The 27,084-nt window shown below is 38.5% G+C and overlaps 1 long non-coding RNA gene across 1 annotated transcript in view; it reads left to right on the forward strand.

Annotated features, from left to right (window-relative positions):
- LOC119528988 overlaps positions 1-26,350 on the forward strand; it is a 48,087-nt gene extending 21,737 nt beyond the window's left edge. Inside the window, exons 4-5 of the long non-coding RNA XR_005215798.1 lie at positions 25,134-25,271; positions 25,914-26,350. This is a non-coding gene — a long non-coding RNA (uncharacterized LOC119528988). The remainder of the gene's footprint in view (positions 1-25,133; positions 25,272-25,913) is intronic.
- Positions 26,351-27,084: the final 734 nt, after the last annotated feature.

The raw sequence follows: 27,084 nt of genomic DNA on the forward strand, positions 1-27,084 counted from the left end.
TACTGCAGTATTGTTGGCATATAGTTCATAGTATCCACTTATGATCCTTTCTATTTCTGTGGTGTCAGTAGTGATGCCCCCCCCTTTCATTTCCGATTTTATTCATGTCTTCTTTTCTTCTTTGTCAGTCTATATAAGTGAATTTTATTGACCTTTTCAAAAAACAAACTTCTGGTTTTGTTAATGCTGTATTTTAAAAATTCTCCATTTCATTTCTTTCTGCTCTAACCTTTGCTATGTCTTTCCTTTCTCCTGCATTGGGTTCAGTTTTCTATTCTTTTTCTAGTTCCTCCCAGTGTGCAGTTAGGTCTTTGATTTTAGCTCTTTCTTCTTTTTAAATATACATATTTAGGGTTGTAAGTTTCCCTCTTAGCACTGCCTTCACTGCATCCTATAAGCTTTGGTATTTTGTTTTCTCATTTTCATTTGTATCAAGATATTTACTGATTTCCCTTGTAATTTCTTGATTCACTGACTGTTTAAGAGATTGTTATTTAACTTCCATATATTTTTGAATTTTCCAGTTCTTTGCCTGTTATTGATTTCCTTCTTCATTCCATTATGGTCAGAGAAGATGTTTTGTATAAATTTCAGTCTTTTTAAATTTATTGAGCCTTGTTTTGTGACCAAACATGTGATCCTTCCTGGAGAATGATCCATTGGCACTTGAGAAGAATGTATATTCTGCTGTTTTGGGGTGCAGTGTTCTGTATAGATCTGTAAGTCTAGTTCATTTATCATGTTATTCAAATTCTCTTTCCTTGATCTTCCATTCACATTGTTCTATTTATAAGAGTAGTGTATTGAGGTATCCAACTATTATTGTAAAGATATTATTTCTTCCTTCAGTTTTGCCTGTATTTACCTCATGTACTTTGGGGCACTGTGGTTAGGTGCATAAATATTTATGGTTGTTATTTTTTTTGGTGGATTGCCCCTTTTATTAATATTCAGTGCCCTTCTTTGTCTTTTGACTTAAAATATTTTTTGCCTGATATTAATATAGCTACCCCAATTCTTTAGTTGTTGTTTGCATGAAATATCTTTTTCTATCCCTTTACTTATTTGTGCCTTTGAGTCTAAGGTAAGTTTCTTGTAAACAACATATGGTTGGATAGTGCTGTTTGTATCCATTCTGTCAATCTGTGTCTTTTGATTGGGGGGTTTAAGCCATTAAAATTCAATGTTGTTTCTGTAAAGGCAGCACTTACTTCAGCCATTTTGTCCTTTGGTTTTTATATGTCATACTCTGTTTTTGGTCTATCTTTTTCTTTTATTGCAACATCCTATTATGTATAATTGAGTTTTGTGATGTATCAGACTAATTCCTTTCTCATTTCTGTTGTTTCTGTATATTTTTCAAATAGTTTCTTTGTGGCTTCCCTGGGGTCTGTATTATGTAACCTACATCTATAACCTACTAATTTAGCTTCAGTAGCATACACTTCTCTCATATCCCTCTGTTTCCTCTCTTTATATTTTTGTCCTGTGTTGCGTCTTTATATTTTGCATGTCTGTTATCAGGAAACATGCTGTTTTCTTATTCAATTGTCTTCTGACTCTTACAGGAATTAAATAGTGGAGTTGTATATTGAGGATATAGTGCTATTGGATTTTGAATTTACCCTTTCAGACACCTTCACTTCATTTCTTCATACAACCCAAGCCACTCTCTCCTGTATTTTCCTTTCAACCTGAAGAACTCCGTTTAGTAATTCTTATAGGGAAGGTCTTCTGGTGATGAACTCTCTCAATTTCTCTTTATCTGTGACTGTTTTAAACTTTCCCTCATTTTTGAAGGATATTTTTGCCAGATGAAGAATTTTTGGCTGGCAGTTTTTCTCTTTCAGTACCTTAAGTAAATCATACCACTCATTATCTTTCTTGCCTCCATGGTTTCTGATGGGAAATTGGCGCTCATTCTTATTGAGGATCCCTTGTATAATGCATCACTTTTCTATTGCTGCTTTCAGAATTCTCTTTTTATCTTTGGCATTTGACATTCTTATTAGTATGTGTCTTGGACAAAGTCTATTAGGGTTTATTCTGTTTGCAGTACATTGCACTTCTTCGGCATGTATTTTTGTGTCTTTCATAAGAGTTGGGGAATTTTTAGCCCCATTATTTCCTCAAATATTCTTTCTGCCCCCTTTCCCTTCTCTTCCTCTTTGGGATACACATGATGTGTATGTGTTCTTCATGCTGTTTCTGAAATCCCTGAGGCACTGTTCAGTTTTTTTTTTCCTATTCTTTTCTCTCTGTTCCTCTGATACTATGATATTGGTTGTCCTGTCTTATAATTCACTGATTCTTTCTTGTGCACATTCAAATCTGCTGTTGTATCCCTCTAGTGTATTTTTTATCTCCATTATTGTGTATTTCATCCACATAATTTTTGTTATATTTCTTTTTCAACTTTCTAATTTTTCTTTATGCTCACACATTGTCTTCTTAATGTGCTTTAGCTCTATATCCATATTGTCCTTCATCTCCTTAACTGATTTAAGAGATTTGTTTGAACTTCTTTGATTAGTTGTTCCAAATTCTTTGACTTCTCTGAAGTTTCAATATTTTTCCCTTGACTGAACCATATCTTGTTGTTTGTTATTATGGATTGTAATTTTTTTTTGCTGGTTTCTGGGTATCTGATTATTTTGATGTGTTAATTCTGAAGGTCAGTTTATTCCTCTTGTCCCAGGGTTTTATTGTTGATTGGCTTTGTGTTAAGGCTCTTCTTTGATGCTTGGTTCAGCTTATTCTGGATCTTTAGAGTAGCCTGTGTTTAACTGTTCTGATTTTCTCAGCTCTTCTTCATCTGATTCTTGCCCTGTTTATGTGGTACAATTTTTAAAATTGTACTTCTTGTGTGTATTTATTTCACATCCAGGAGAAAGCTTCCTTTTCTCTGTTCCTTCTCTCAGAATCTTAATCTATTCTGTTTGCTTTTGTGCACAGTTTTCTCCCCAACTCCTGGATTTGTTTTAACTCTGTCCCTCACTCAGTGCCCCCTTTTCTTTACACTTTTCAGTTCTGGGACCCATCCTGTCTTACAACTATTCAGTCCCCTGCTCCCCCTTTTTTTGTGAGGCTTTTCTGCCTGTGGTTTCTTTCCTTTTTAGGGAAACTCACCCTGGTGAACCAGATGGGGTCAATCCAGAGAGGTGGGTTAATTCAGAAAGATCTGTTTTGTGTAGGTTGTACAGCAAAGAGAGACTGGATTGAGTATGTGTACCTCTTGCCAAGAGATTTGCCATGTTCTCTCTCTCTCCTTTCACCTGTGGGCCCTTTTTTATGTGGAATTCCTCAGCCACTTTTACTGTGCCCTTGGTCTCTGGGTACTTAGGTTTCTTTACCTTGATATGCCTGGGGATCTAACTTGATGTCCTGAGTGGCTCTGTAGTTTGCATCCATTGCAGGAGGGACCCAGGCTTTGCTGCCTCTGTGCCACTCCCAAGCTGTGCAGGAACTGAGTGGGAGGGGTCCTGAGTGGTAGGTCTGGAGATTATTTTTCATTTTCTTTGATTCAGCATTTGTGGAGTTCTTCTCCAGTCCCTGTCATCCTCCAGAGTTCCAAGCAACTGAGGTTTGCCCTTTAATTCATCCATTCTGAGGGGAGACTTTTCCAAGGGATATCTTAGATCCTTGTGTTGATGAAATCACTTCTAGATGTTCTATCCGTTTTTGAAAGTTGTGTATTGAAATCTCCCACTTTAATGCAGAACCATCTATTTCTCCCTTCAATTATGTCAGTATTTGCTTCATATATTTTGGGGCTCTGCTGTTATGTGCATATATGTTTATAATTGTCATTTCTTCTTTTGACTTGTTCCCTTTATCAGTATATAATGGCCATCTTTGTCCCTCATAACAGTTTTTTATTTAAAAGTCTATTTTATCTGATACTGGAATACCTCAGAGATATTTTTGGTTCCTTTCCAGACCACAACAATAAAACAAACATCTCATATGAATTTTTTGGTTTCCCAATGCATATAGATTTTACATTGACACTATACTGTGGTCTATGAAGTATGCAATAGCCTTAGTCTAAAAATACAATGTGCATACCTTAATTTTAAAACAATTTATTGCTAATTGCTAACCATCATCTGAGCCTTTGATAAGTCAATCTTTTTGCTGTGGAAGGACTTTCCTTGTTGTTGATAGCTGCTGACTGATCAGGATGGTGGTTGCTGAAGGTTGGGGTGATTGTGGCCTTAAAATAAGACGACAATGAAGTTTGCTGCATCAGTTGACTCTTCCTTCATGAAAGATTCCTCTCTAGCATATGATGCTGTTTGATAGCACCTTATCCACAGTAGAACTTCTTTCAAAATTGGAGTCAATCCTCTCAAACCCTGCCACTGTGAGAATTACTGATATGTAACATGGAGACGTGAAGTGAGCACATGCTGTTGGAAAAGTGGCACCAGTAGACTTGCTTGACACAGTGTTGCCAAAAACTTCACCTTCTAAAAAAAAAAAAACCACATTATCTGCAAAGCATAACAAAGCAAAGTACAATAAAACAAGATATGCCTGTATTAGTATAGCAACCCCAACTCACTTGTGGTTACTATTTGCAAGGAATATTTTTCCATCACTTTCCTTATTTAAAAAGATGAGTCTCTTGTATACAGTGTATGGTTGGGTCATGCTTTCTTATCCATTCTGTCAATCACTGTCTTTAACTGGAGAGTTTAATCAATTTACACTGAAAGTAACTACTGATAATGCAGAATTTCTTCTGCCATTTTGCTATTATGTCTTTGTAAGACTTATACCCTTTTTGACCTTCAATTCTTCCATTAATGCCTATTTCTATATTTACTTGTTTTTTTGTACTGTACCATTTTGAGTCCTTTCTCATTTCTTTCTGAATATATTTTTCATGTGTTTTCTTTGTTGTTAGCATCTTGTTAAAATTTACCATCCTAAATCTATAATAATCACATTTGATTTGATATCCTGTAGCTAATGGAAATGATGCCTGTTGGTAATAAAGGCTTGCCTCTATTTTCTGTTCTTATAATCATTGCAAATTTTTGCATGGTCTCTAGGATGGATCATGGCTTTGGTAGGATGGGCTCCTTGAGGGAGAAGACTGACAGGCAGTGGGGAAGGAGGAGGGATTTAACTTTATTAACCTGTAGAGAGGTAGGACCACTTAAGTAGGGAAATAAGAAGTCTCACTGCAAAATCCATTTTATTTTATTACTAAAAATAATTTATTATTTAAACACACAAAATTATAAATAAGCAAAACAAAAGACCAATAATTCCTGTTGAAAGGAAAAAAATATCCTCCCTTTCCACCCTATCCTGTTTCTCTCCTCTAATGGTTACCTCTTAACCTTTTTTCTGTACTCTGTGAGAAAAAATAGCTATGCATATACCAGCATGTATTCATCCGTTTGTTCAAAGAGTATTTACTGAATAGCTTGTATGTGCTAGGCATTGATCTAGAATGGATGCTATTGATAGAGCAGTGAACAAAATAATCACATGGAGCTTACATTCTGGGGGTTGGGGTGGGACAGAGAGACAGACAACAGCATTAGAGGGTGATAAGTGCTAGGAATAAAAAACCAGCAAGTGTGTTTGTGTGTGCATGTGTGTGTATCCACTTGCTGATGGGGGATGCTGTTTGCTCTACTGTATATATTGGCAGAGGAGACATCACTGATAATGCAAGATCTGAACAGACATTTGAAAGTTTCTTTAAAGTTAGCTCCATGAATATCTGGGGTAAGAGCATTTCAGGTAGAGGAACAGCAGGTGCAAAGACTCTCAGGCAGGATATACCTGATGTGCCCGAGAAATGCAAGAAGGCCACGCTATAGGGGAGTAGGCAAGCAGGGGAGTGTGGTAGAAGATGGTGGTCAGGGCAAGCTTCGACTTTGCAGGGCATCATTGGGACTTTGGCTTTTACTGTGAATAAGATGGGGAGTCACTGAAGGGTTTTAAGTAGGTGAGTGACATGATCTATCTGACTTACATGTTACTCTGACTACTCTGCTGAGAATATACTATTTGGAGTTAAGGATAGAAACAAGGAGACCAGTGAGGAGGCTTTTAACTTAGTTCAGGGGAGAGATGGTGAAGGCTTGGAACAGGATGGTAGTGGTGGAAGTAAGGAGAAGTGGATATATTTTGAAGGTAGAGCCATCAAAATTTGCCAATACATTTGTTATGGGGTATGAGAGAAAGAGAGGAGTCCAGATTGATTTGAAGATATTTGGCCTGGGAAACTAGAAAGATGGAGCTGTCATTTACTCTGAATTAATAATTTCAGGAAGATGATGGGAGGAGCAGGTTGGAGGAAGTGTGCTGGAATTGGAGGTTTGTCTTTAGTTGTGTTAAGAGAAATTTATTAGACAACAAGTAGAGATATGGAGTAGGCAGTGGTATATAATCATGAGGTCAGGGCTTTAGAAATGGATGTGTGAGTTACCAGCACAGAGATGGTATTAAAAGCCATGAAACTGGGTGAGAGCACCTGGGGAGTGAGAGTGGATAAAGAATATATATGTATATGTGTATGTGTATGTATATATATGTATATGTATTTGTATACTCTGTGTATACAAAACACCTTTTAGAAATTTATGCTTGATATGTGGATGGAATTAGTGTAATTTCTCAAGGCAGGGAGAAAAACATTTCATCAAGTATTACAGAAAAGTTTGCAAGCTTCAATACTCTATTAAAAGGCTAAAATGGAGAAAGAAGTGGGAACCCATGGAAATAGTTACCATGGAGACTTCAAGATTCCAGGAATGATGATGACTAGAATTCATTGTGACCAGAGAGCCCTGTAGAAGTGATAAGCCAGCAACCAAACCAACTTTCTCCCTAGGACTTGGGGTAGGGCAGCTTCTCCCCAAGGGAAGGAGTCAGGTGACTTCTCAGAGAAGAACCACCAAGTTCAAAATATACTCAGCTTTCCTTTGTCTAGTCTGTTATTTATCTGAGTCTGATGTCCAGGACATTGTAGACAAAAAATGGTTAATAGGTGATCAAGACAGCTGGATGAGGGAAGAATGGAGTCGGGTCATCAAATACACGGGCCCGAAGGAGAATATGCAGGTGTGTGGGAAGTTGGGAAAAGAATTCAATAGAAGAAGAGGTACCTTTGGTATAAGGAGATGATTAAAAAGAAGGATAAGACTGCTCTTAAATGATGGATTGAAGACATTAATTTATCTTTATGCCCTTCCCAATTCCCACTAAATTGATGGTAAAATAATAAAACAAATAAAACCAAAGGAGTTTAGAGAATGGGAGAAGAGGCAACAATGGACACGTGATGTCAAAGCATGTTTGGAAGAACAAAAGCAGAACAGAGGAAGATACAAACGAAGTGCTGCTGAGGAGAACTTGGACTTGTTCAAAATTTGGCAGCAGTAAGTATCACAGAGGATGTGGTTGCAGTGTGGGGCTACAAACAGAGGGGTTACCTTAAAGTTTCTATCTTATACAGTCTGACCCCATCCAGGTCCTCATCTTGAGAAGCCAGACCATGACCGCTGCCCCCTTAAAAGTCTGAAGGCTTTTCTCTAAACTCCAAAGAACTTAAAATGGAGAGTGTCTAATGTAAGGGATATAGATTTTCTGATGCATTTGACCACATAGAAAACAGTTTTGAGAAGCATTTACATCTGTGTGGGAGACTTTGGGAGGAATTTCCAATTACAGCAAATGGAACAAGGCAATATTAATTTCAGGAAAAAAACAAAAAATGGTGCAAGAAATGTTACCTTGTTTTACGCACTCTGAATGATGTAAACACTAAATCCTTATTTAACTAAAAGCTGTATTCTAACTATGTTGAGAGGGTGGTGAGGGAGGTGTGAAATTAAGGAGGGAGTTGTTGTTGGGGATGGAATCGTGCCCCCCCATAAGACATGTTCAAGTACTAAGCCCTGGACCTGTGAGTGTGACCTCACTTGTAAATGGGATCCTCCAGGATCCTATTCAGAGAAAGCCAAATGGCATCAGGGTTGGCCTTCATCCAATATGACTGGAGTCCTTCTAAGCAAAGGGAATTTTTAAAATGCAATTTTATTGAGATAGACTCACACACCATATAATCCATCCAAAGTATACAATCAGTGTCTCACAATAACATCATATAGCCATGCATTCATCACCACAATCATACTTGCAAATTGATTTTCAAATATTTTGGAGTATTTTGAAAATTACTCCAAAATAAAGAAAAAAATAAAAAAAGAATGAAAAAATAAAAAATAAAAAAATGAAAAATGAAAAATAGAAAAAAATAAAAAAGAACAACCAAACCATCCGATACCCCTTATCCTCCCCTATTATTTATATATTTTTGTCATTATTTTATTACTCATCTGCCTATACACTGGTTAAAGGGAGTGTCAGTCAGCAGGTTTTCACTATCACTTGGTCCCATGATGAAAGCTATATGGTTATACACTTGTCTTCAAGAATCAAGGTTACTGGAAAAGGCTACTGCATTTTAACAGTTTCCAGTATTTCCTTCTAGCTATTCTAATAAACTAAAAGCTAAAAAGGGATATCTACATAATACATAAGAATAACCTCTAGAATGACCTGTTGACTCTATTTGAAATCTCTCAGCCCCTGTAACTTTATTATGTTTTGTTTCTCTTCCTCCTTTTGGTCAAGAAGGCTTTCTCAATCCCATTATGCCAGCACCAGGCTCATCCCTCAGAATCCTGTTCCTCATACCCAGGTAGATTTATACCCCACATGGGGTGGAGGGCAGTGAGTTTATTTGCAGAGTTGGCTGGGGGCCACATCTGAGCAACGAAAGAGGTTCTCTGGGGGTGACTCTTAGGCATAATTATAAGTAGGCATAGTTTCTCCTTTGCAGGAATAGGTTTCATATGGGCAAGCCCCGAAATCAAGGGCTTGAAATTAAATTGGGATTCCCTAATGATAAGCAAAGGGAATTTGGTCATGGAAACAGAAGCCACAAGAGGAGAACAAAAAGGACACATTGCCATGTGATGGAGGCAGAGACTGATTGGCAGCAAGCACTACCAGAATGGTATGGATTTTAGAGAAGGCATGGCCTGCCAGAACTTTAAGTTGGGACTTCTAACCTCCAAAATTGTGAGCCAATAAATTCCTGTTGTTTGTGCCAACCAGTCTGTGGTATTTTGTAATAGAAACTTGGTAAACCAAGACAGTTGTCAGCAGCAAATTGCTATAGATATGTCAAATTAGAAGTTTCCTTGAAGTTTCATCTCCTCCATATAGATATTGATACTGTCCCCATTACTGCCTGTAGACTGTTCATCCCACCCCAGCCCAATCCCGGGTGCCACACCATGCACTGACACGGCACCTTGAGCCTCCCGCTTTTATAGCCCTTATCACACTGAACTTAAGAATTTGGTTTGTTTCTCTGCCATCCCTACCCAACTCGAAGCTTTTTGAGGAAATGGACTGTCTTTTACTTATACATAGCTAGGTTATACACAGGTGATTCTTCTGTATAAACACTTTTGCACTCTGCGTTTTTCCTTACTATTTTTCTGTTAAAAAGTAACAGCTCTCATTTTGAAATGAAAGAATTATAGAAATACAGAATACAGAAAGTAAAAATTTCTCTATATTCCTGCTAACTGCATATAACTGGTTGAACATTTATCCTGATTTTTTTTCAGTTAGTGTTAGGTATTTTAATGTTCACATTATTAACCTTTTTCATAAATATATTTAAAAATTTTTTATTGTGGTAACACATATACAATGGGAAATTTTCCCATTTTGACTACCTTCATGTGTACAGTTCAATGATATTAACTACATTTACCATGTTGTGCTACCATCACCATCATGCATTACCAAAACTTTCTCATCAACCCAAACAGAAGAAATTAAGCAATAATTCACCATTCCACCCACTCCCCTTAGCCCCTGATAACCTGTAATCTATTTTCTGTCTCTATGCATTTGCATATTCTAGTTATTTCATGTGAATGAAATACAGTATCTGTCCTTTTGTGTCTGGCTTACAAATAATTTGACAAGATGTCTTCAGAGTTCATCCATGTTGTAGCATGTATTGGAACTTCATTCCTTTTTATGGCTGAATAATAATTCATTACATATATATATATATATACACACACATCAGATTTTGTTCAATAGCATTCATCTGTTGATGGACACTTGGGTTGTTCCACTTCTTGGCTACTGTGAGTAATGCTGCCATGAACATGGATATACAAATATCTGTTTGAATCCCTGTTTTCAATTCTTTTGGTGTATACCTAAAAGTGGTATTGCTGGATGGTATGGTTAAGTCCACATGTCAGTTTATTTATGTTATGGTGTCCAGTTGTTTGGTCAGGCATATTCTGGCCTGATTGTTAGCTCTCATGGTATTTCACAGATGGATTTGCATGTAGTCAGTTGATTGCATCAACAGCTGATTGCATCTATAATCAACAAAGGAGACTGCTCTTAGCAATTGGGGAATCTTCTCAGTTGGAGGTCTTAAAGCTAGAACTGAGGAGCTCGGAAGTCAGAAAAATTTGTATCTCTACTTCAAACAGTCAGCTTCCCCAGTGGAATTCATCATCTCCACTGGAGTTTCCACCTTGTGGCCTGCCCTGTGGAATTCAGGTTTACCCGTCTCTATGTTTGTGTGAGCCAATTCCTATGATACATTTCTTCATACACATCCACATATGCATATGCATGCACATACATGTACACATGCACATATACATGTATCCTATTTGTTCTGTTTCTCTGGAGAATCCTGAGTAACACAGATTTTGGTACCAAGAGTGATTCTTGTGAAACAGAATCTTAAGGATGAGACTTCTGAGTTGTTTCTGGGGTTTTGGGACTTTGTTCTCTAATCTGATTAGATTTAAAGGCACTAATGACTCCAGTTCCAGTGATCAAGATGGCATTGATAGTCCATGGTAAAATTTTGCAATAGAGATAAGCAAAATATCACTACTGAATACACCTACTCAAATGCTTATAAGAGGTAAGGCTCTGGGTGATAGTGTATTTCATACCTTATCAGATTTTTGTGATGTTAAAAAGTACAACGATGTTGGCTAGTTGTTCCTAAATATACTGAACACTGTTGTTAAAGAAAAGGATGAGCTCAGGGCTTCAAATTCTCAGCTCAAGCACCACATGAATGACATGAAAGTTTCTACATGTGTTCTGAAAGGGATTCTTATTTTTTGTAGCCACAGATTTGAGATTTGAAAACCAAATACAGTCTCATCATTTGAGTAGCTAAATTACAATGCAAATTGGATCCCCAACCTTGCAGGGTGTCTGCTGTTACAGAGAGGACATTGATAGGTAAGGAATGAGATCCTGAAAATTGGAACAGGGACATGTGGGCCGATCATGTTGATGGTGGGGACATTGATATCCTATATTTTGCTCAGTCTTCCTTGCCAGATAGACCTGTAAGGGCCTGTCCTGAGGAATCAACCCTTACACCTCAATCTGAAGAGATTAACCCCATTTCACCAGATGAAACTAACAGAATCCTCTGTTGTGGTAGTTGGCTTGTAGGACACTACAAATTCCCTCATGACCCACCCCACCACCCCTCTTTTCTTCCATACCTAGTATTAGACCAAAGGCCCAATAGGCCCCAAAAGTTGAGGTACAAAGTGTGACCCATGAGGAAGTGTACTACTACGCTCCCAAAGAACTGCATAGTATTTCCAGTTTATGCAGTCAGAATTGGGAATATGCATGGGAATAGTTATTAAGGGTGTAGAATATTGGTGGAAGGGACATAAAGTTGGACCAGCTGAATTTACAGATATGGACCCATTAAGCAGAGATTCAACATAATTCAAGGGGTTAGAAAGGGCTCTAATAGTTTGTCTGGTTGGTTGGCTAAAACAAGGACCAAAGGTGGCTTATGCTAAATGTAGTTGAAATGCCAGAACTGCCCCTGTATAATGTAGATGAAGGTATTCAAAGGTTTAGGGAGATTGGAATGTTAGAGTGGATTTATCATGAAAGACCTGCTCATCCACTGGGAGTGTCCAGAGGACACACAACTGTTAGAAATGAATTTGTGAGAGCAGCTCCAACATCCCTGAAGCCCTCTGTGGTTGCTTTGGATTTCAGGTTCGTAGGAGCCAAGGGCAGCACTTAATTGTCAAAGACAAGGTGGACATGGGTACCATAATGGACAACAGAGTCTAAGGATAATCAGAATAGTCTGACTCACAGAAATCTATGGTGTTGGCTAATTGGTCATGCTGTACCTAAAAGTGAACTAGGTGTGCAGGCTACTAAATTCTTCCTTGATCTATATAAACAGAAGAGTTCTAGGTCAAGTGAAAAAAAGGCTAATTTGAGTCACTGGGACAGAGAGCCATAGCCCCTCAATTCCTGGAAATGGGGCAGTTTTCAGACTCAGAACCTCTTGAATGAAGGAAAGTCCAGATCCCCTTGGGGAAGGACCCTGATATACCACCAAAAATATATACTGTTAATCTTCCTCCCAGCTTTCCCCAAAGTTATATATGGTCTTTTGTTAGGGTGACAATACATTGGGGAAAAGGAAATCAGATATTTTGGGAATTATTAGACACTGACTCTGAACTGACATTAATTCCAGGAGACACAAAACATCACTGTGGTCCACCAGTCAAAATAGGGATTTATGGAGTTCAGGTGACCCATGGAGTTTTAGCCTATGTTTGGCTTACAGTGGGTCCGGTGGATTCCCAAACCTGTTATGTGATTAATTTCCCATTTCCAGAGTGCATAATTGGAATAAACATATTTAGCAACTAGCAGATCCTCACATTGCCTCCCTGACTTGTGGAGTGAGGGCTATTATGGTAGAAAAGGCCAAGTGGAAACCACTAGAATTGCCCCTACCTAGCAAATAGTAAACCAAAAGCAATACTGCATTCCTTAAGTATTGCAGAGATTAGTGTCACCAATAAGGACTTGAAGGATGCAGGGATGGTGATTCCCACCACATCCTTATTCAGTTCTTCTATTTGGCCTGTGCAGAAAACAGATGGATCCTTGAGGTTGATGGTGGATTACTGAAAACTTAAATAAGTGGTGACTTCAATTGCAGCATCTGTTCCAGATGTGAGATTGTGGCTTGAGCAAATTAGTGTATCCCCTGGTACCTGGAATGCAGCTATTGAACTGACAAGTGCTTTTTCTTGACACCTGTTAGTAAAGATGACTAGAAACAGTTTGCTTTCAGCTGGCATGTTTAGCAATACACCTTCACTGTCTTATTTCAGGGGTGTGTCAACTCCCCTGCCCTATGTCGTAATGTAGTCTGCAGGGACCTTGATCACCTTCCCTTCCATAAGACATAAGACTAGTTCAATACATTGTTGACATGGTGATGATTTTACTAGTGATAAAGAAGAAGTGACTACTCCAGACTTATTTGTGTGGCATTTTTGTATATCAGGGATGGGGGGTGGGTGGTGAGAAAGGGCCTTCCATCTCAGTGAAATTTCTAGGCATACAGTGGTGTGGGGCATGTTGACATATTCCTTCTAAGTTGCAGATTATCTGTTGCTTCTGGCTCTCCAACAATCCCCAAAGAAGAAAAAGGGCACAGTGCTTAGTTGACCTTTTTGGATTTTGCAGACAACATTTCTCATTCAGGTGTGCAACTCCAGCCCATTTAGAAAATGACCTGAAAAGCTGTTAGTTTTGAATGGAGACAAGAATAAGAGGAGGCTCTGCAACAGGTCCAGACTGCTGTGCAAGCTGCTCTTCTACTTGGGCCATATGGTCCAGCAGATCTCTTAGTGCTGGAAATGTTAAGTGGCAAATAGAGATGCTGTTTGGAGCCTTTGGCTGGCCCTATGGAAGAATCACAGAGCAGTCCCTTGGGGTTTTGGAGCAAAGCCCTGCCATCTCCTTTTGAGAAATAGCTTTTGGCCAGCTACTAGGCCTTAAGAGAGGCTGAATGGTTAACCACGGGCCACAAGTTCCCAGGAGACCTGTGCTACTCATCGTGAACTGGGTGTTGTCTGACAAACCATAAAGTTGGATGTGCACTGTAGACACTCCATCATCAAATGGAAGTGGTATATTCAAGAGAAGCCCTGAAGGGCCCATGGTCAATGAGGGCAGTCTCCTCGTTTAATGAGTTGGAGGTCTTAAAATTAGAAATGATGAAAGAAGAATTTCTATCTTTATAGAAGAGAGAAAGAATTTCTCTTTCTACTTTAGCCAGCTAGCTTTTCCTGGGGATTTCAATGTCATCTTCATTGGAATTTCCACTTGCCCTATAGATTTCAGACTTGGCCAATCCCCAAGGTTGCATGAACCAATTCCTATAATGAATCTGTCAATAGTTACATGTATCTATCCTGTTGCCTGTTAGATTTGTTTTTCTGGAGAACCTTGATTAATAAACCAGGTCAATGCGGTTATGTGTTTAGCTTGCTGAGGAACCACCAAACTGTTTTCCACGTTGGCTGCACTATTTTACATTCCACCAGCAAAGCACGAGAGTTCCTATTTCTCTGCATCCTTGCCAACACTTGTTATTTATCTATTTATTTATTTAAAATAGTGATAGTGAAAGGATATCTTCTTCATGAATATTTTAATGGTTGTATGCATATATATAATTGCTTGATTACCTAAAATTCACTTTTATTGGATATTTAGGTATATCCATTTCTTGCCAGTATAAATAAAGCTGGATAAATATTTTATACTTTTAGGCTTGTTCAATTTCTGGATTCTTTACTCTAGGTTCCTGGGAATGAAATTACTTGGTCAAAATGTGTACTTCTAAGACTTTTAATTGATATTTCCAAATTGCTTTCCAGAATGATGAAACCAATTTTGTACCCATGAGCAACCAAAAAAGCAACCTTTCATTTTTAAAACATTGAACATTATGAATAATATATTCAACTAATATTGTAAGTTTAATATTATCTTCTTGTTATTTGTATTTTCTTGAGTATTGAGGAGATTGAATGTTTTTCATATCTTTCTTATACTTTTAATTCTGTTTTGTAGATTTTTCCTTCATGTCTTAATATAGGCTGTAATTTTCTCATTGTTATTCATAAATCTAATACCATAAATGTGGAAATTTCTCTCCTAATTTATTGTTTGCCCTTTAATTTTATTTTTTCCATACCATATTTAAACTTTTTAATAAATCAATTTCATTGAGATATAAGTTATGTGCAATAAAATGCAGCCATTTACAAAGCCGTTTTGGTGGATTTTGACAGATGTATTCACTTGTATCTATTCCACCATAACTAAGACAGGGAATGTTTCCATCTCTCCAGTAAGCAACCTGCTAACCCTTTGTAGCAATAATCCCCCCACTCCTGACCACAGGAAACCCTGATCTGCTTTCTGTTTTTAAGTTCTTATACAATTAGTCATTTGGTAAGTGTTTTAGTTTCCCTTCTGCTAAAAATTAATCCCATACAATGGGTTGACTTAAACAACAGGAATTTATTGGCTCAGGGTGTTGAGGCTGGGAGAAGTCCAAGGTGATGATTTCTCCCTGATGACTGTGGCATCCAGGGTGGCTGATGGCAACCTTTAGTCCTTGGTTTTTCCATCACATGGCAATGCACATGGTGATGAGTTCTCCTTTCGCCTCTGGTTCCAATGATTTCTGGTTTCTTTCTCTTTCCATGGTTTCCCTTTCCTTGCCTAATTTTCTTTGCTTATAAGGACTTGGGTCATATTGGAAGAATGCCCACCTGAATTCACTTTCAGCACACCTTAACTAGTGATATCTTCAAGGGTCCTAAGTACAAATGGGTTCACACCCACAGGAGTTAGGATCTGCACATGCCTTTTTTGGGGGACATGATTCACTCCCCAACAGTAAGTGTATGTTTATCTTTGTAAGAAACTACCAAACACTTTTCCAAGTGACTGTGCCATTTTGCATTCCTACCAGCAGCTTACAATAGTTCTGGTTACCTCATATCCTCACTAACATTTGGTTATCAAGTGTCTTCATTTCTATTGGATGTGTAGTGGTATCTTATTATGGTTTTAGTTTGAATTAATGCCATAAGTTTCCCTCTAGGCACTGCTTTACCTTTCATCCCACAAATTTTGATATATTCTGTCTTTATTATTCAATGAATAATTTTAATTTAATTTTCTAATTAAAAATATATATTCTGGAGTTATTCAGGGTAGTATCAATTAGGTTAAAGTGGTTGATAATGGTTTTCAGATCTTTTATATCTTTACTGACATTTGACTAGTTATTTAATCATTTACTAAGAAAAAAAGTGCTAAAATCTCCAATATGGTTTTGTAATATCTATTTCTCCCATTATTTACTTTTTTATTTCATGTATATTGAAGCTCTTTTATTAGGGGTGTGCATAGTTGCAATTTCTATAATATCCTGATATAGCGACTCTTTAATTGTTATAAAATTCCCTTTTTGGTTCTTGTAATACTCCTTGACTTGAAGTCTGTTTAGTCTGGAATTAATAGCCATTCTATCATTCTTTTGATTAGTCTTTGCATGGTATTCCATTTTTTTTCTTCCAGCCTATTTATGCCTTTGTACTTAAAGTGAGTCTCTCGCAGACAGGTATACAGTTGAAGTGTCCCTTTTTGTTTATCTAATCTGACAACTCTGCCTTTAAAGGTACCTAGTTCATTTACATTTAATGTAATTATTGATATAGTTATATTTAGTTCTGCCATTTTGGTAATTTTTATTCCATTTGAATCATCTGTTTTTTGTCCTTTTGTTTTGATCAATTTTTAAAATTATTCTATTTTAATTTCTCTATTGACATTTTAGCATATATATGTATATATGTATATATTCTTCATACTATTATCCTATATATTCTCTATACTATTATCCTATATATTCTCTCTGTATATACACAAACACACCCGCACACAAACATACACAATTATATGTATCACTAGATATACATAGATAGAGAAATGGGCTTGATATATATCTCTATATCATCTCTGTATCTATATAAAACATTTTTAATGGTTGCTCTGGGGATTATGATACTCATCTTTAACTTCTCACAATCCGCCATGAGTTAAAATTGAATTACTTCATGTAAAACTAAAACCTTGCAACAGTATAGTTTAACCCATTTTCCTTTGAGCTATTATTATCTATGTATAGGCCCAAGAATTCAGTATTGATAACTTTTGCTTTAAATTGTTTTATATGTTTTAAATAAATTATATATGACAAGAAAAGGAAAAAATATCATATTTTATATTTATCATACCTGGAACTGTTGATCCATTCTTATAGATCAAAGTTACAATCTTGTGTTATTTCCCTTTGTTATGATACACTCTCTGTAGTATTTCTTATAATGAAGGACGAATGGCCACTCTTTCTATTTTATTTGAAATGTATTTTGCCTTCATTTTAAAGAATAGTTGTGCTACATGTAGAATTCTTAGTTGATAGTTTATTTTCTTTCAGCACATTGAATGTATCTTTAAAATAGATAGATTCTGATGAGAAGAATCAGTAGTTAGTTGTACCATTGTTCCCTTCTATGTAATGTGTCATTTTTGTTATTGTTGCTGTTCCAGTTTGCTAATGCTGCTGCTATGCAAAATACCAGAAATGGTTTGGCTTTTTTTTTTTTTTTCATTTTTATTGAGATTGTTCAGATACCATACACTTATCCAAAGATCCAAAGTGTAAAATCACTTGCCCCTGGGTACCCTCATACAGCTGTGCATCCATCACACTTAATTTTTGTTCAATTTTTAGAAACTTTTCATTACTCCAGACAAGAAATAAAGTGAAAGATGAAAAAAGAAAAAAAGAAAAGGAGACTCTAATCCTCCCCTATCCCCTATCCTCAATTGTTGACTCGTAGTATTGATATAGTACATTTGTTACTGTTTATGAAAAAATGTTGAAATACTACTAACTGTAGTATATAGTTTGTAATAGGTATATAGTTCTTCCCTATATGCCCCTCTATTATTAACTTCTAATTGTATTGTCATACATTTGTTTTGGTTCATGGAAGTGATTTCTAGTATTTGTACAGTTAATCATGGACATTGCCCACCATAGGATTCAGTTTTATACATTCCCATCTTTTGACCTCCAACTTTCCTTCTGGTGACATATATGACTCTGAGGTTCCCCTTTCCACCTCATTCACACACCATTCAGCGCTGTTAGTTATTCTCACATCTTGCTACCGACACCCCTGTTCATTTCCAAACATTTAAGTTGATCTTAATTGAACATTCTGCTCATACTAAGCAACCACTCCCCATTCTTAAGCCTTGTCCTATATCTTGGTACCTTATATTTCATGTCTATGAGTTTACATATTATAATTAGTTGCTATCAGTGAGACCCTGCAATAATTGTCCTTATGTGTCTGGCTTATTTCACTCAGTATATTGCCCTCAAGGTTTTGTTTTATATGGTTTTGTTCACTCAACATACATTCCATCCCAAGTAGATAATTGATGGTTTTCTGCATGGTCATACATTTATGTGTTCACCACCTTCACCACTATCTATATAAGAGCATTTACAGTTCTTCCACAAGGCAGGAGGGAGAGTCAAAGAAGGTAGAGAGGCAAAAGAAAGAGGAAACAAAAAAATGACAGCTAGGAAGCAGCAAAAGGAAAAATAACCTTAAATCAAAGTAGAATAAAGAATCAGACAATACCACCAATGTCAAGTGTCTAACATGCCTCCCCTATCCCCTCCTATTAACTGCATTCACCTTGGTATATCACCTTTGTTACATTAAAGGAAGCATAATACAATGATTCTATTAGTTACAGTCTCTAGTTTATGCTGATTGCATCCCTCCCCCAATGCCTCCCCATTTTCAACACCTTGCAAAGTTGACATTTGCTTGTTCTCCCTTGTAAAAGAACATATTTGTACATTTTATCACAATTGTTGAATACTCTAGATTTCACCAAGTTACACAGTCCCAGTCTTTATCTTTCCTCCTTTCTTGTGGTGTCTCACATGCTCCCCACCTTCCTCTCTCAACCGTATTCATAGTTACCTTTGTTCAGTGTACTTACATTGTTGTGCTACCATCTCCCCAAATTGTGTTCCACACCACACACTCCTGTCTTCTGTCACCCTGTAGTGCTCCCTTTAGTATTTCCTGTAGGACAGGTGTCTTGTTCACAAAGTCTCTCATTGTCTGTTTGTCAGAAAATATTTTGAGCTCTCCCTCATATTTGAAGGACAGCTTTGCTGGATACAGGATTCTTGGTTGGCAGTTTTTCTCTTTCAGTATCTTAAATATATCACATCACTTCCTTCTTGCCTCCATGGTTTCTGCTGAGAGATCCGCACATAGTCTTATTAAGCTTCCTTTGTATGTAATGGATTGCTTTTCTCTTGCTGCTTTCAGAATTCTCTCTTTGTCTTTGACATTTGATAATCTGAGTATTAAGTGTCTTGGCGTAGGCCTATTCATATCTCTTCTGTTTGGAGTACGCTGCGCTTCTTGGATCTGTAATTTTATGTCTTTCATAAGAGATGGGAAATTTTCATTAATTATTTCCTCTATTTTTGCTTCTGCCCCCTTTCTCTTCTCTTCTCCTTCTGGGACACCAATGATACGTACATTATTGTACTTTGTTTCATCCTTGAGTTCCCGGAGATGTTGCTCATATTTTTTCATTCTTTTCTCCATCTGCTCCTTTGTGTGTAGGCTTTCAGGTGTTTTGTTTTCCAGTTCCTGAGTGTTTTCTTCTGCCTCTTGAGATCTGCTGTTGTATGTTTCCATTGTGTCTTTTATCTCTTGTGTTGTGCCTTTCATTTCCATAGATTCTAGTAGTTGTTTTTTTGAACTTTTGATTTCTGCCATCTACATGCCCAGTGCTTCCTTTACAACCTCTATCTCTTTTGCAATATCTTGTCTAAACTTTTTGAATTGGTTTAGCATTAGTTGTTTAAATTCCTGTATCTCAGTTGAAGTGTACGTTTGTTCCTTTGACTGGGCCATAACTTTGTTTTTCTTAGTGTAGGTTGTAATTTTCTGTTGTCTAGGCATGGTTTCCTTGGTTATCCAAATCAGGTTTTCCCAGACCAGAACAGGCTCAGGTCCCAGAGGGAAGAACTATTCAGTATCTGGTTTCCCTGTGGGTGTGTCTTAGAAAATTGCTCCACCCTTTGATGCCTCAGATCACTCTGCTTTTCTGCCCTGCTGGTGACGCCTGTTAGCCTATAATTCTTGACTGGTGTGAGGAGGTGTGGCCGTGTTCCCCCAGGCTCTGGGGTCTGGTTCTGAATGGAAAGGGCCCCACCCCTTTCCTCCTTGAGAAGACAGACTCCCCAGGTGGAGGTCATTAGCATTTCAATGGTCTCTCTCGCTGCTTGTGTTGTCTCCACCCTTCCCGGAGTCACAGCCCTGGAAACTGAAAATGACTGGGGCTTTCTCCACTGAGCCAAAAAACAAACAGATAGTCCCCTTCATACCCAGTCCAAGGCGACCCTCTGGCTCTCCCAGGTCAGTCATCACCCAAAGCCTCTGTCTGTTTTTTGGGGATGCGTACCTGTAGTGAGCAGTTCACACTTGCTACTTAAAACCCCAGTTGGAGCTCAGCTGAGCTGTATTCGCTTGCTGGGAGAGAGCTTCTCTCTGGCACCACGAGGCTTTGCAGCTCGGGCTATGGGGGAGGGGGTCTCACGACTTGGTTCCGCAGGTTTTACTTACAGATTTTATGCCGTGTTCTCGGGCATTCCTCCCAATTCAGGTTGGTGTATGATGAGTGGATGGTCTCGTTTGTCCCTCCGCAGTTATTCTGGATTATTTACTAGTTTTTTCTGTTTTTTTGTAGTTGTTCCGGGGGACTGCTTAGCTTCCACTCCTCTCTATGCTGCCATCTTGCCCGAGTCCTGGATTGGCTTTTATAAAGAGGGTTGTGCCAGTTTGTATATTTATGTTCCCCAGAAAAACCATATTCTTCAATGCATTATTGTGGGGGCAGACATATTAGTGTGGATTGGGTTGGAACTTATTGCTTCAGTGTTGCTGTGATCCACCCAACTGCAGATGATACCTCTGATTGGATAATTTCCATGGAGGTGTGGCCCCACCCATTCAGCATGGGCCTTGTTTAGTTTACTGGAGCACTATATAAGCTCAGACAGAAGGAACTCATAGCAAGCTGGAGCGAGCTGGAGCTGAGACAGACATTTTGAAGATGGCTGTTGGAAGCTGATGCGGACATTCTGGAGAACACCATTTTGAAACACAACCTAGGAGTAAGCAGAAGCCAGCCATGTGCTTTACCAACTAACAGAAGTTTTTCAGATGCCAATGGCCTTTCTCCAGTGAAGTTACCCTTTGTTCATGGACACTTTATGGCCTTAAGACTGTAACTGTGTAACCAAATAAACCCCCTTTCATAAAAGCCAATTGATTTCTGGTGTTTTGCCTTCTGGCAGCTTTAGCAAACTAGAACAGGGGTTTATTTGGTTACAAAGTTATTGTCCTAAGGTGATAAAAGTGTCCAAACAAAGGCATCAACAATAGGATACCTTCATTGAAGAACACCGATGGCATCTGGAACACCTCTGTCATCTGGGAAGGCACAGATACATGGCTGGCATCTGCTCCAGGGTTCTGGTTTCAAAATGGCTTTCTCCCAGGATGTTTCTCTCTAGGCATCTGGGGGGTATTCTGTTAGTTTCCCCCAGGTGGCAAACTCTGGACTAGTATCTCCAAAGCATCAGCAAAAGTCAGCTTTCAACGGCCATCTCCAAAATGTCTCTCTAAGCTGCAGCTGCTCTGAGGTCCTTTTGCTTGTGAGCTTTTACAGGGCTTTAGTAAACTAATCAAGACCCACTCTGTATGGGCAGGGCCACACCTCCATGGAAATAATCTAATCAAAGTTATTACCCACAGTTGTGTGGGTCACATCTCCATGAAAACAGCCTAATCCAAGGATTCCAACCTAATCAACACTAATACGTTGGCCCCCACAAGATTGCATTAAATAACATGGTGTTTTGGGGGGACATAACACATCCAAACCAGCAGAGTTACTTTCAGATTTTCTCTTTAACTTCGACTTTCAGTGGTTTGGTTATAATGTGGTTTGTTGTGATTCTCTTTGTATTTATTTTGCTTTGGGTTTGTTGAGTTTGTTGCATCTAAATTAATGTTTTTCACCAAATTTGGGATGTTTTTGGCCATCAAATATTTTTTAAAGTTTTTTTTTTTTTTCCTCTATTTTCCATTCCTTCCCTTCTGGGACTCCAATTACACAGATGCTGGGCATGATAATGTCTCATGGGTATCTGGGGCTCTGTTCATTTTTCTCAAACCTTTTTGTCTCTTTGCTCTTTGGGCTGGATAATTTCTATTGAGCTATCATCAAGTTCACCAATTCTTTCTACTGCCATCTTTAACTCTTTTGTTGCATGTCCCAGAATGTACACTACTACAACTAGATTTATTCTTGCCCTTATACCCCTCCTGTACTTCTCTCTGCCTTGACATGAATATGGAGTATAGCTAGTAGAACTTTGAGAAGCTCACATTCATCTCTCACTATCACTATATAGCATATAGCCATACACTATTTCATGGGTCTAGAATCATCATTTCCTTAGCCTTATTTACTTTCTTTCCTCCCTCTTCTGCTGCTAGCATTAGCAGGTGGTTTTCTTTGGGGTACCGCTTTTTTTTTTTTAATATTCATTTTATTGAGATATATTCATATACCATGCAGTCATACAAAACAAATTGTACATTCGATTGTTCACCGTACCATTACATAGTTGTGCATTCATCACCAAAATCAATCCCTGACACCTTCATTTCCACACACACAAAAATAACAAGAATAATAAAGTGAAAAAGAGCAATTAAAGTAAAAAAGAACACTGGGTGCCTTTGTTTGACTGTTTGTTTCCTTCCCCCATTTTTCTACTCATGCATCCATAAACTAGACAAAGTGGAGTGTGGTCCTTATGGCTTTCCCAATCCCATTGTCACCCCTCATAAGCTACATTTTTATACAACTGTCTTCGAGATTCATGGGTTCTGGGTTGTAGTTTGATAGTTTCAGGTATCCACCACCAGCTACCCCAATTCTTTAGAACCTAAAAAGGGTTGTCTAAAGTGTGCGTAAGAGTGCCCACCAGAGTGATATCTTGGCTCGTTTTGGAATCTCTCTGCCACTGAAGCTTATTTCATTTCCTTTCACATCCCTCTTTTGGTCAAGAAGGTGTTCTCCGTCCCACGATGCCGGGTCTACATTCCTCCCTGGGAGTCATATTCCATGTTGCCAGGGAGATTCACTCCCCTGGGTGTCTGATCGCACGTAGCGGGGAGGGCAGTGATTTCACCTTTCAAGTTGGCTTAGCCAGAAAGAGAGGGCCACATCTGAGCAACAAAGAGGCATTCAGGAGGAGACTCTCAGGCACAATTATAGGGAGGCCTAGCCTGTCCTTTGTAGCAACAGTCTTCCCAAGGGCAAATCCCGTGGTAGAGGCCTCAGCCCATCAAACCACCAGTCCCCTATGTCTGTGAGCACATTAGCAGCCATCGAGGTGGGGCAGGCTAATACCCCTGCATTCTCCATCAGCTCCTCAAGGGGGCTCCGCCTATTTTTTTCCTTGTTTTTTTTTAATTAACTTTTTTTTAAATCAACTGTATAAAAAGTAAAAAACTTAAAAAAATTTAAAAAAACATACAATAAAAGAACATTTCAAACAGACCATAACAAGGGAGTAAGAAAAAGACAACTAACCTAAGATAATTACTTTACTTCCAACACGTTCCTACTCTACCCCAAGAAAGTAACCTAATATAGCAACATTTCTGTGAACTTGTTCCTACTATAAGGGGGCACCATTTTTATAATCATTTTATGAGTGCTACTTCTAGAAGGTGAACAGAGAGCTTGTGCTGGTTTGAATGTATTGTGTCCCCCAAATGCCATTATCTTTGTGGTCTTGTGGGACAGACGTTTTGGTGCTGGTTAGATTTGCTTGGAATGTGCCCCACCCAGCTGTGGGTGGTGACTTTGGTGGGATACTCCCATGGAGGTGTGACCCCACCCATTCAGGGTGGGCCTTGATCAGTGGAGCCATATAAAACATGCTGACTCAAAGAGACTGAAGGGAGGGCAGCTGTGAGTGACGTTTTGAAGAGGAGCAAGCTTGCTAGAGAGGAATGTCCTGGGAGAAAGCCATTTTGAAACCAGAACTTTGGAGCAGACACCAGCCATGTGCCTTCCCAGCTAACAGAGGTTTTCCGGACGCCATTCACCATCCTCCAGTGAAGGTACCCAATTACTGATATGTTACCTTGGACACTTTATGGCCTTAAGACTGTAACTGTTCAGCCAAATAAACCCCCTTTTTATAAAAGCCAATCCATCTCTGGTGTTTTGCATTCCACAGCATTAGCAAATTAGGACAGAGCTATAAAACTATTTTGAGATGTGGAGCTGGGCTGTCAGCCGTGTTCCCTCATTACTTAAATGAATCATTTCAGTTCACTAACTTTACATAGCGTGCAATTCCAATTTGTGTTTCACTAAAATTTTTAATTTGAGAACAACAAGAGTCTGCTGTTTTGAAGCTAAAATATTAATTAGGTTATTCCTTAAATTTAAACATAAATTCTAATTTATGTTGGTATTTTCTCAATGGAATCCAAAGATCAGTAAGGCATAAAAGAGACAGGTATTTTGAAATATAGGGCACAAAGGAAGACTATATTCTCAGTAGATCTGGAAATTTCAACTGTCATTTCTCTCATAATGTGGTTTACTTATGGTAAATTTTGTTTCTTTGAATCTGTCTTCCATCCCTTAGTTATATCAAAGAATCAGTAGCCATATTTTCTCTTCTTTATTTTAGTCTGTCCTCAGAGGTGACTTGATTCACGTGGTCTCCTATCTTTAGACACACTTTATAAGATAGTAACACAGCCAGGCCTAGAATCAGCTATGAAACAAATGACCTGTCTTCAGTGTCCTCAGATTCTCCTTCTATATCTTCCATTGTTCACAACCCCTTTCTTTCTCTTCCCTAATTATTTCAGTAAGCACAATTTATTATTGTTATGAGATCTTATGAGTATTGAGCCATTTTGATAGTAGAGTTTTGTCCTCTATTGCAGAAGCAGCACAGGAACCACCTGCTAATGGAACTGAAGGCAATTGGCAGAGCTGATACTTTATCCTTTCTTCCTGCTGGCTCAGTCCAACCTGTAGGTCTCCAGATCACCAGCTTGCAGTTCCTTATTTGAGTAAAAATGGTAAACCTGATCTGAGCATCTCTACTTTTTTTTTTTTAATGGAGAAGTTGAATGCTTTATTGTTATTAGAGGGTTTCTTATTTTGCTGCAAGGCTATTGCTTCATTGTATGAAAATATCACCAGCCAATGTGGTATATTGCAAAATTAAGATAGTACTGTGTCTCACCTGACACTATACAACTAATAAAAACTTATATCCACTTCCATTTATTTCCAGTGATAATATCATTATGTATTCTGACCCAAATCCAGGGATTAAAGTAAGCAAGTTATACTATTATGTAAGGCTTAAGATAACACTCTTTCCCATGAATTGCATAAATTTACAAGTAGTTTTTACTTCCTATAATTTCATGGATTTTGAATATAATAACTAGATCCTGGTCTAAATAACTGGGTGATATGAAAAAGATGCAAACTGTGTTTATCTGCTATCATTAGAAAGTTAAGGGGTATTTTCTTTCAATAGCATAGTTGGAACAAGTAGTTTCTGTTTTCCTATGGTATTGCTAAAAGTTGCTGTTATAAATTTCTAGCCATCAGTAATTTAAAATGTTGCTGGATTAAGTTGTTTCAGACTGTTTATTTATTCACTCTTCAATAGATTTTATGTATTTCTCATATGCCTCCTCAATCAACAGTTTATCAAGTTCTAAAGGATTACTCAGTGTCATCTTCATCAGCCAACCATCTTCATAACAAGATTTGTTGACAAGTCCTGGATTTTCTGCAAGAGCTTCATTAAGTTGTTACTTCTCCTGATAGAGGAGAATAAAGTTCACCGGCAGCTCTCACACTTTCCAAAGCGCCAAACTCCTCGTTTGTTCAATTTTGTCCCCACCTCAGGAAGACTATGTTAAAGACATCTCCCAAAGCTTCCTGTGCAGAATTGCTGATTCCCCTTGTTCCAGTACTATCTTCTGTTGTTATCCATTCATGTTGGTGAATTTCTGCACCAAGAGCCGAGCGAGGCCTGTGCGCAGCGGCGGAACACCGCTCGCCGGAAGCCCCCAGGGCCTTGGCGGGCAGGACGTGGTGGGCCGGGGGCCGTGCGCAGGCTGCAGACGTCGGTCCGCACGCTCCTGCCGCGCGCGGCGCCATGTTCGCAGGGCTGTGGGGTAGCAGTGCCGCAAGCGGACATCCGGCCGCCGGGGACGGGGCGGGGACCATCTCTACTTTTTAACTTAACGACATACTTCTTCTTAAAAGAAGCTTCCAAAGAAGTAAGTACACTAAGATTTCCAATTCACTGTGCCTTCAACCAGTGGCCGCAAATTTTTTTCTGTAAGGGTCAGATAGTAAATATTTTAGGCTGTGCATGCCCTAAGATGTCTTAGTTTGACAGGGCTTCTATGACAAATACTATACAATGGGTTGGTTGAAAAAACAAGAGTTTATCGGCTTGTGGTTTTTAGAGGCCTGAAGTCCCAATTCAAGGTGTGGACAAGGCCGTGCTTTATCCTGCCATCAGTTGCGTCCTGGTGAGGGCAGTCCTCCATCCCAGGTTGAGCTCTCTTTTCTTGTGTCTGCTCTTCCGGTTTCCCCTGAACTCACGCTTCTCCTGACTTCCGGCTTCTTTCTGTAGCTTCTCTGACCCACTGCTTCTGAATTTCCTCTCCTTATACGTCTCCCAGTTATATATAAGATCCACCCTGTTTCCATTGGGCCACACTTTAACTAATAATAAAAACTTCAAAATGTCTTATTTACAAATGGACTTACCTACAGGAACATGGATTAACATTCAAATCATGCCTTTTGTTGAGATACATGATTTCACCCACCACATACTGGGTCTGTTGCAGCTACTCA

The sequence above is a fragment of the Choloepus didactylus genome, chromosome 3 (genome assembly GCF_015220235.1).
Source record: "Choloepus didactylus isolate mChoDid1 chromosome 3, mChoDid1.pri, whole genome shotgun sequence".
NCBI lineage: Eukaryota > Metazoa > Chordata > Mammalia > Pilosa > Megalonychidae > Choloepus > Choloepus didactylus.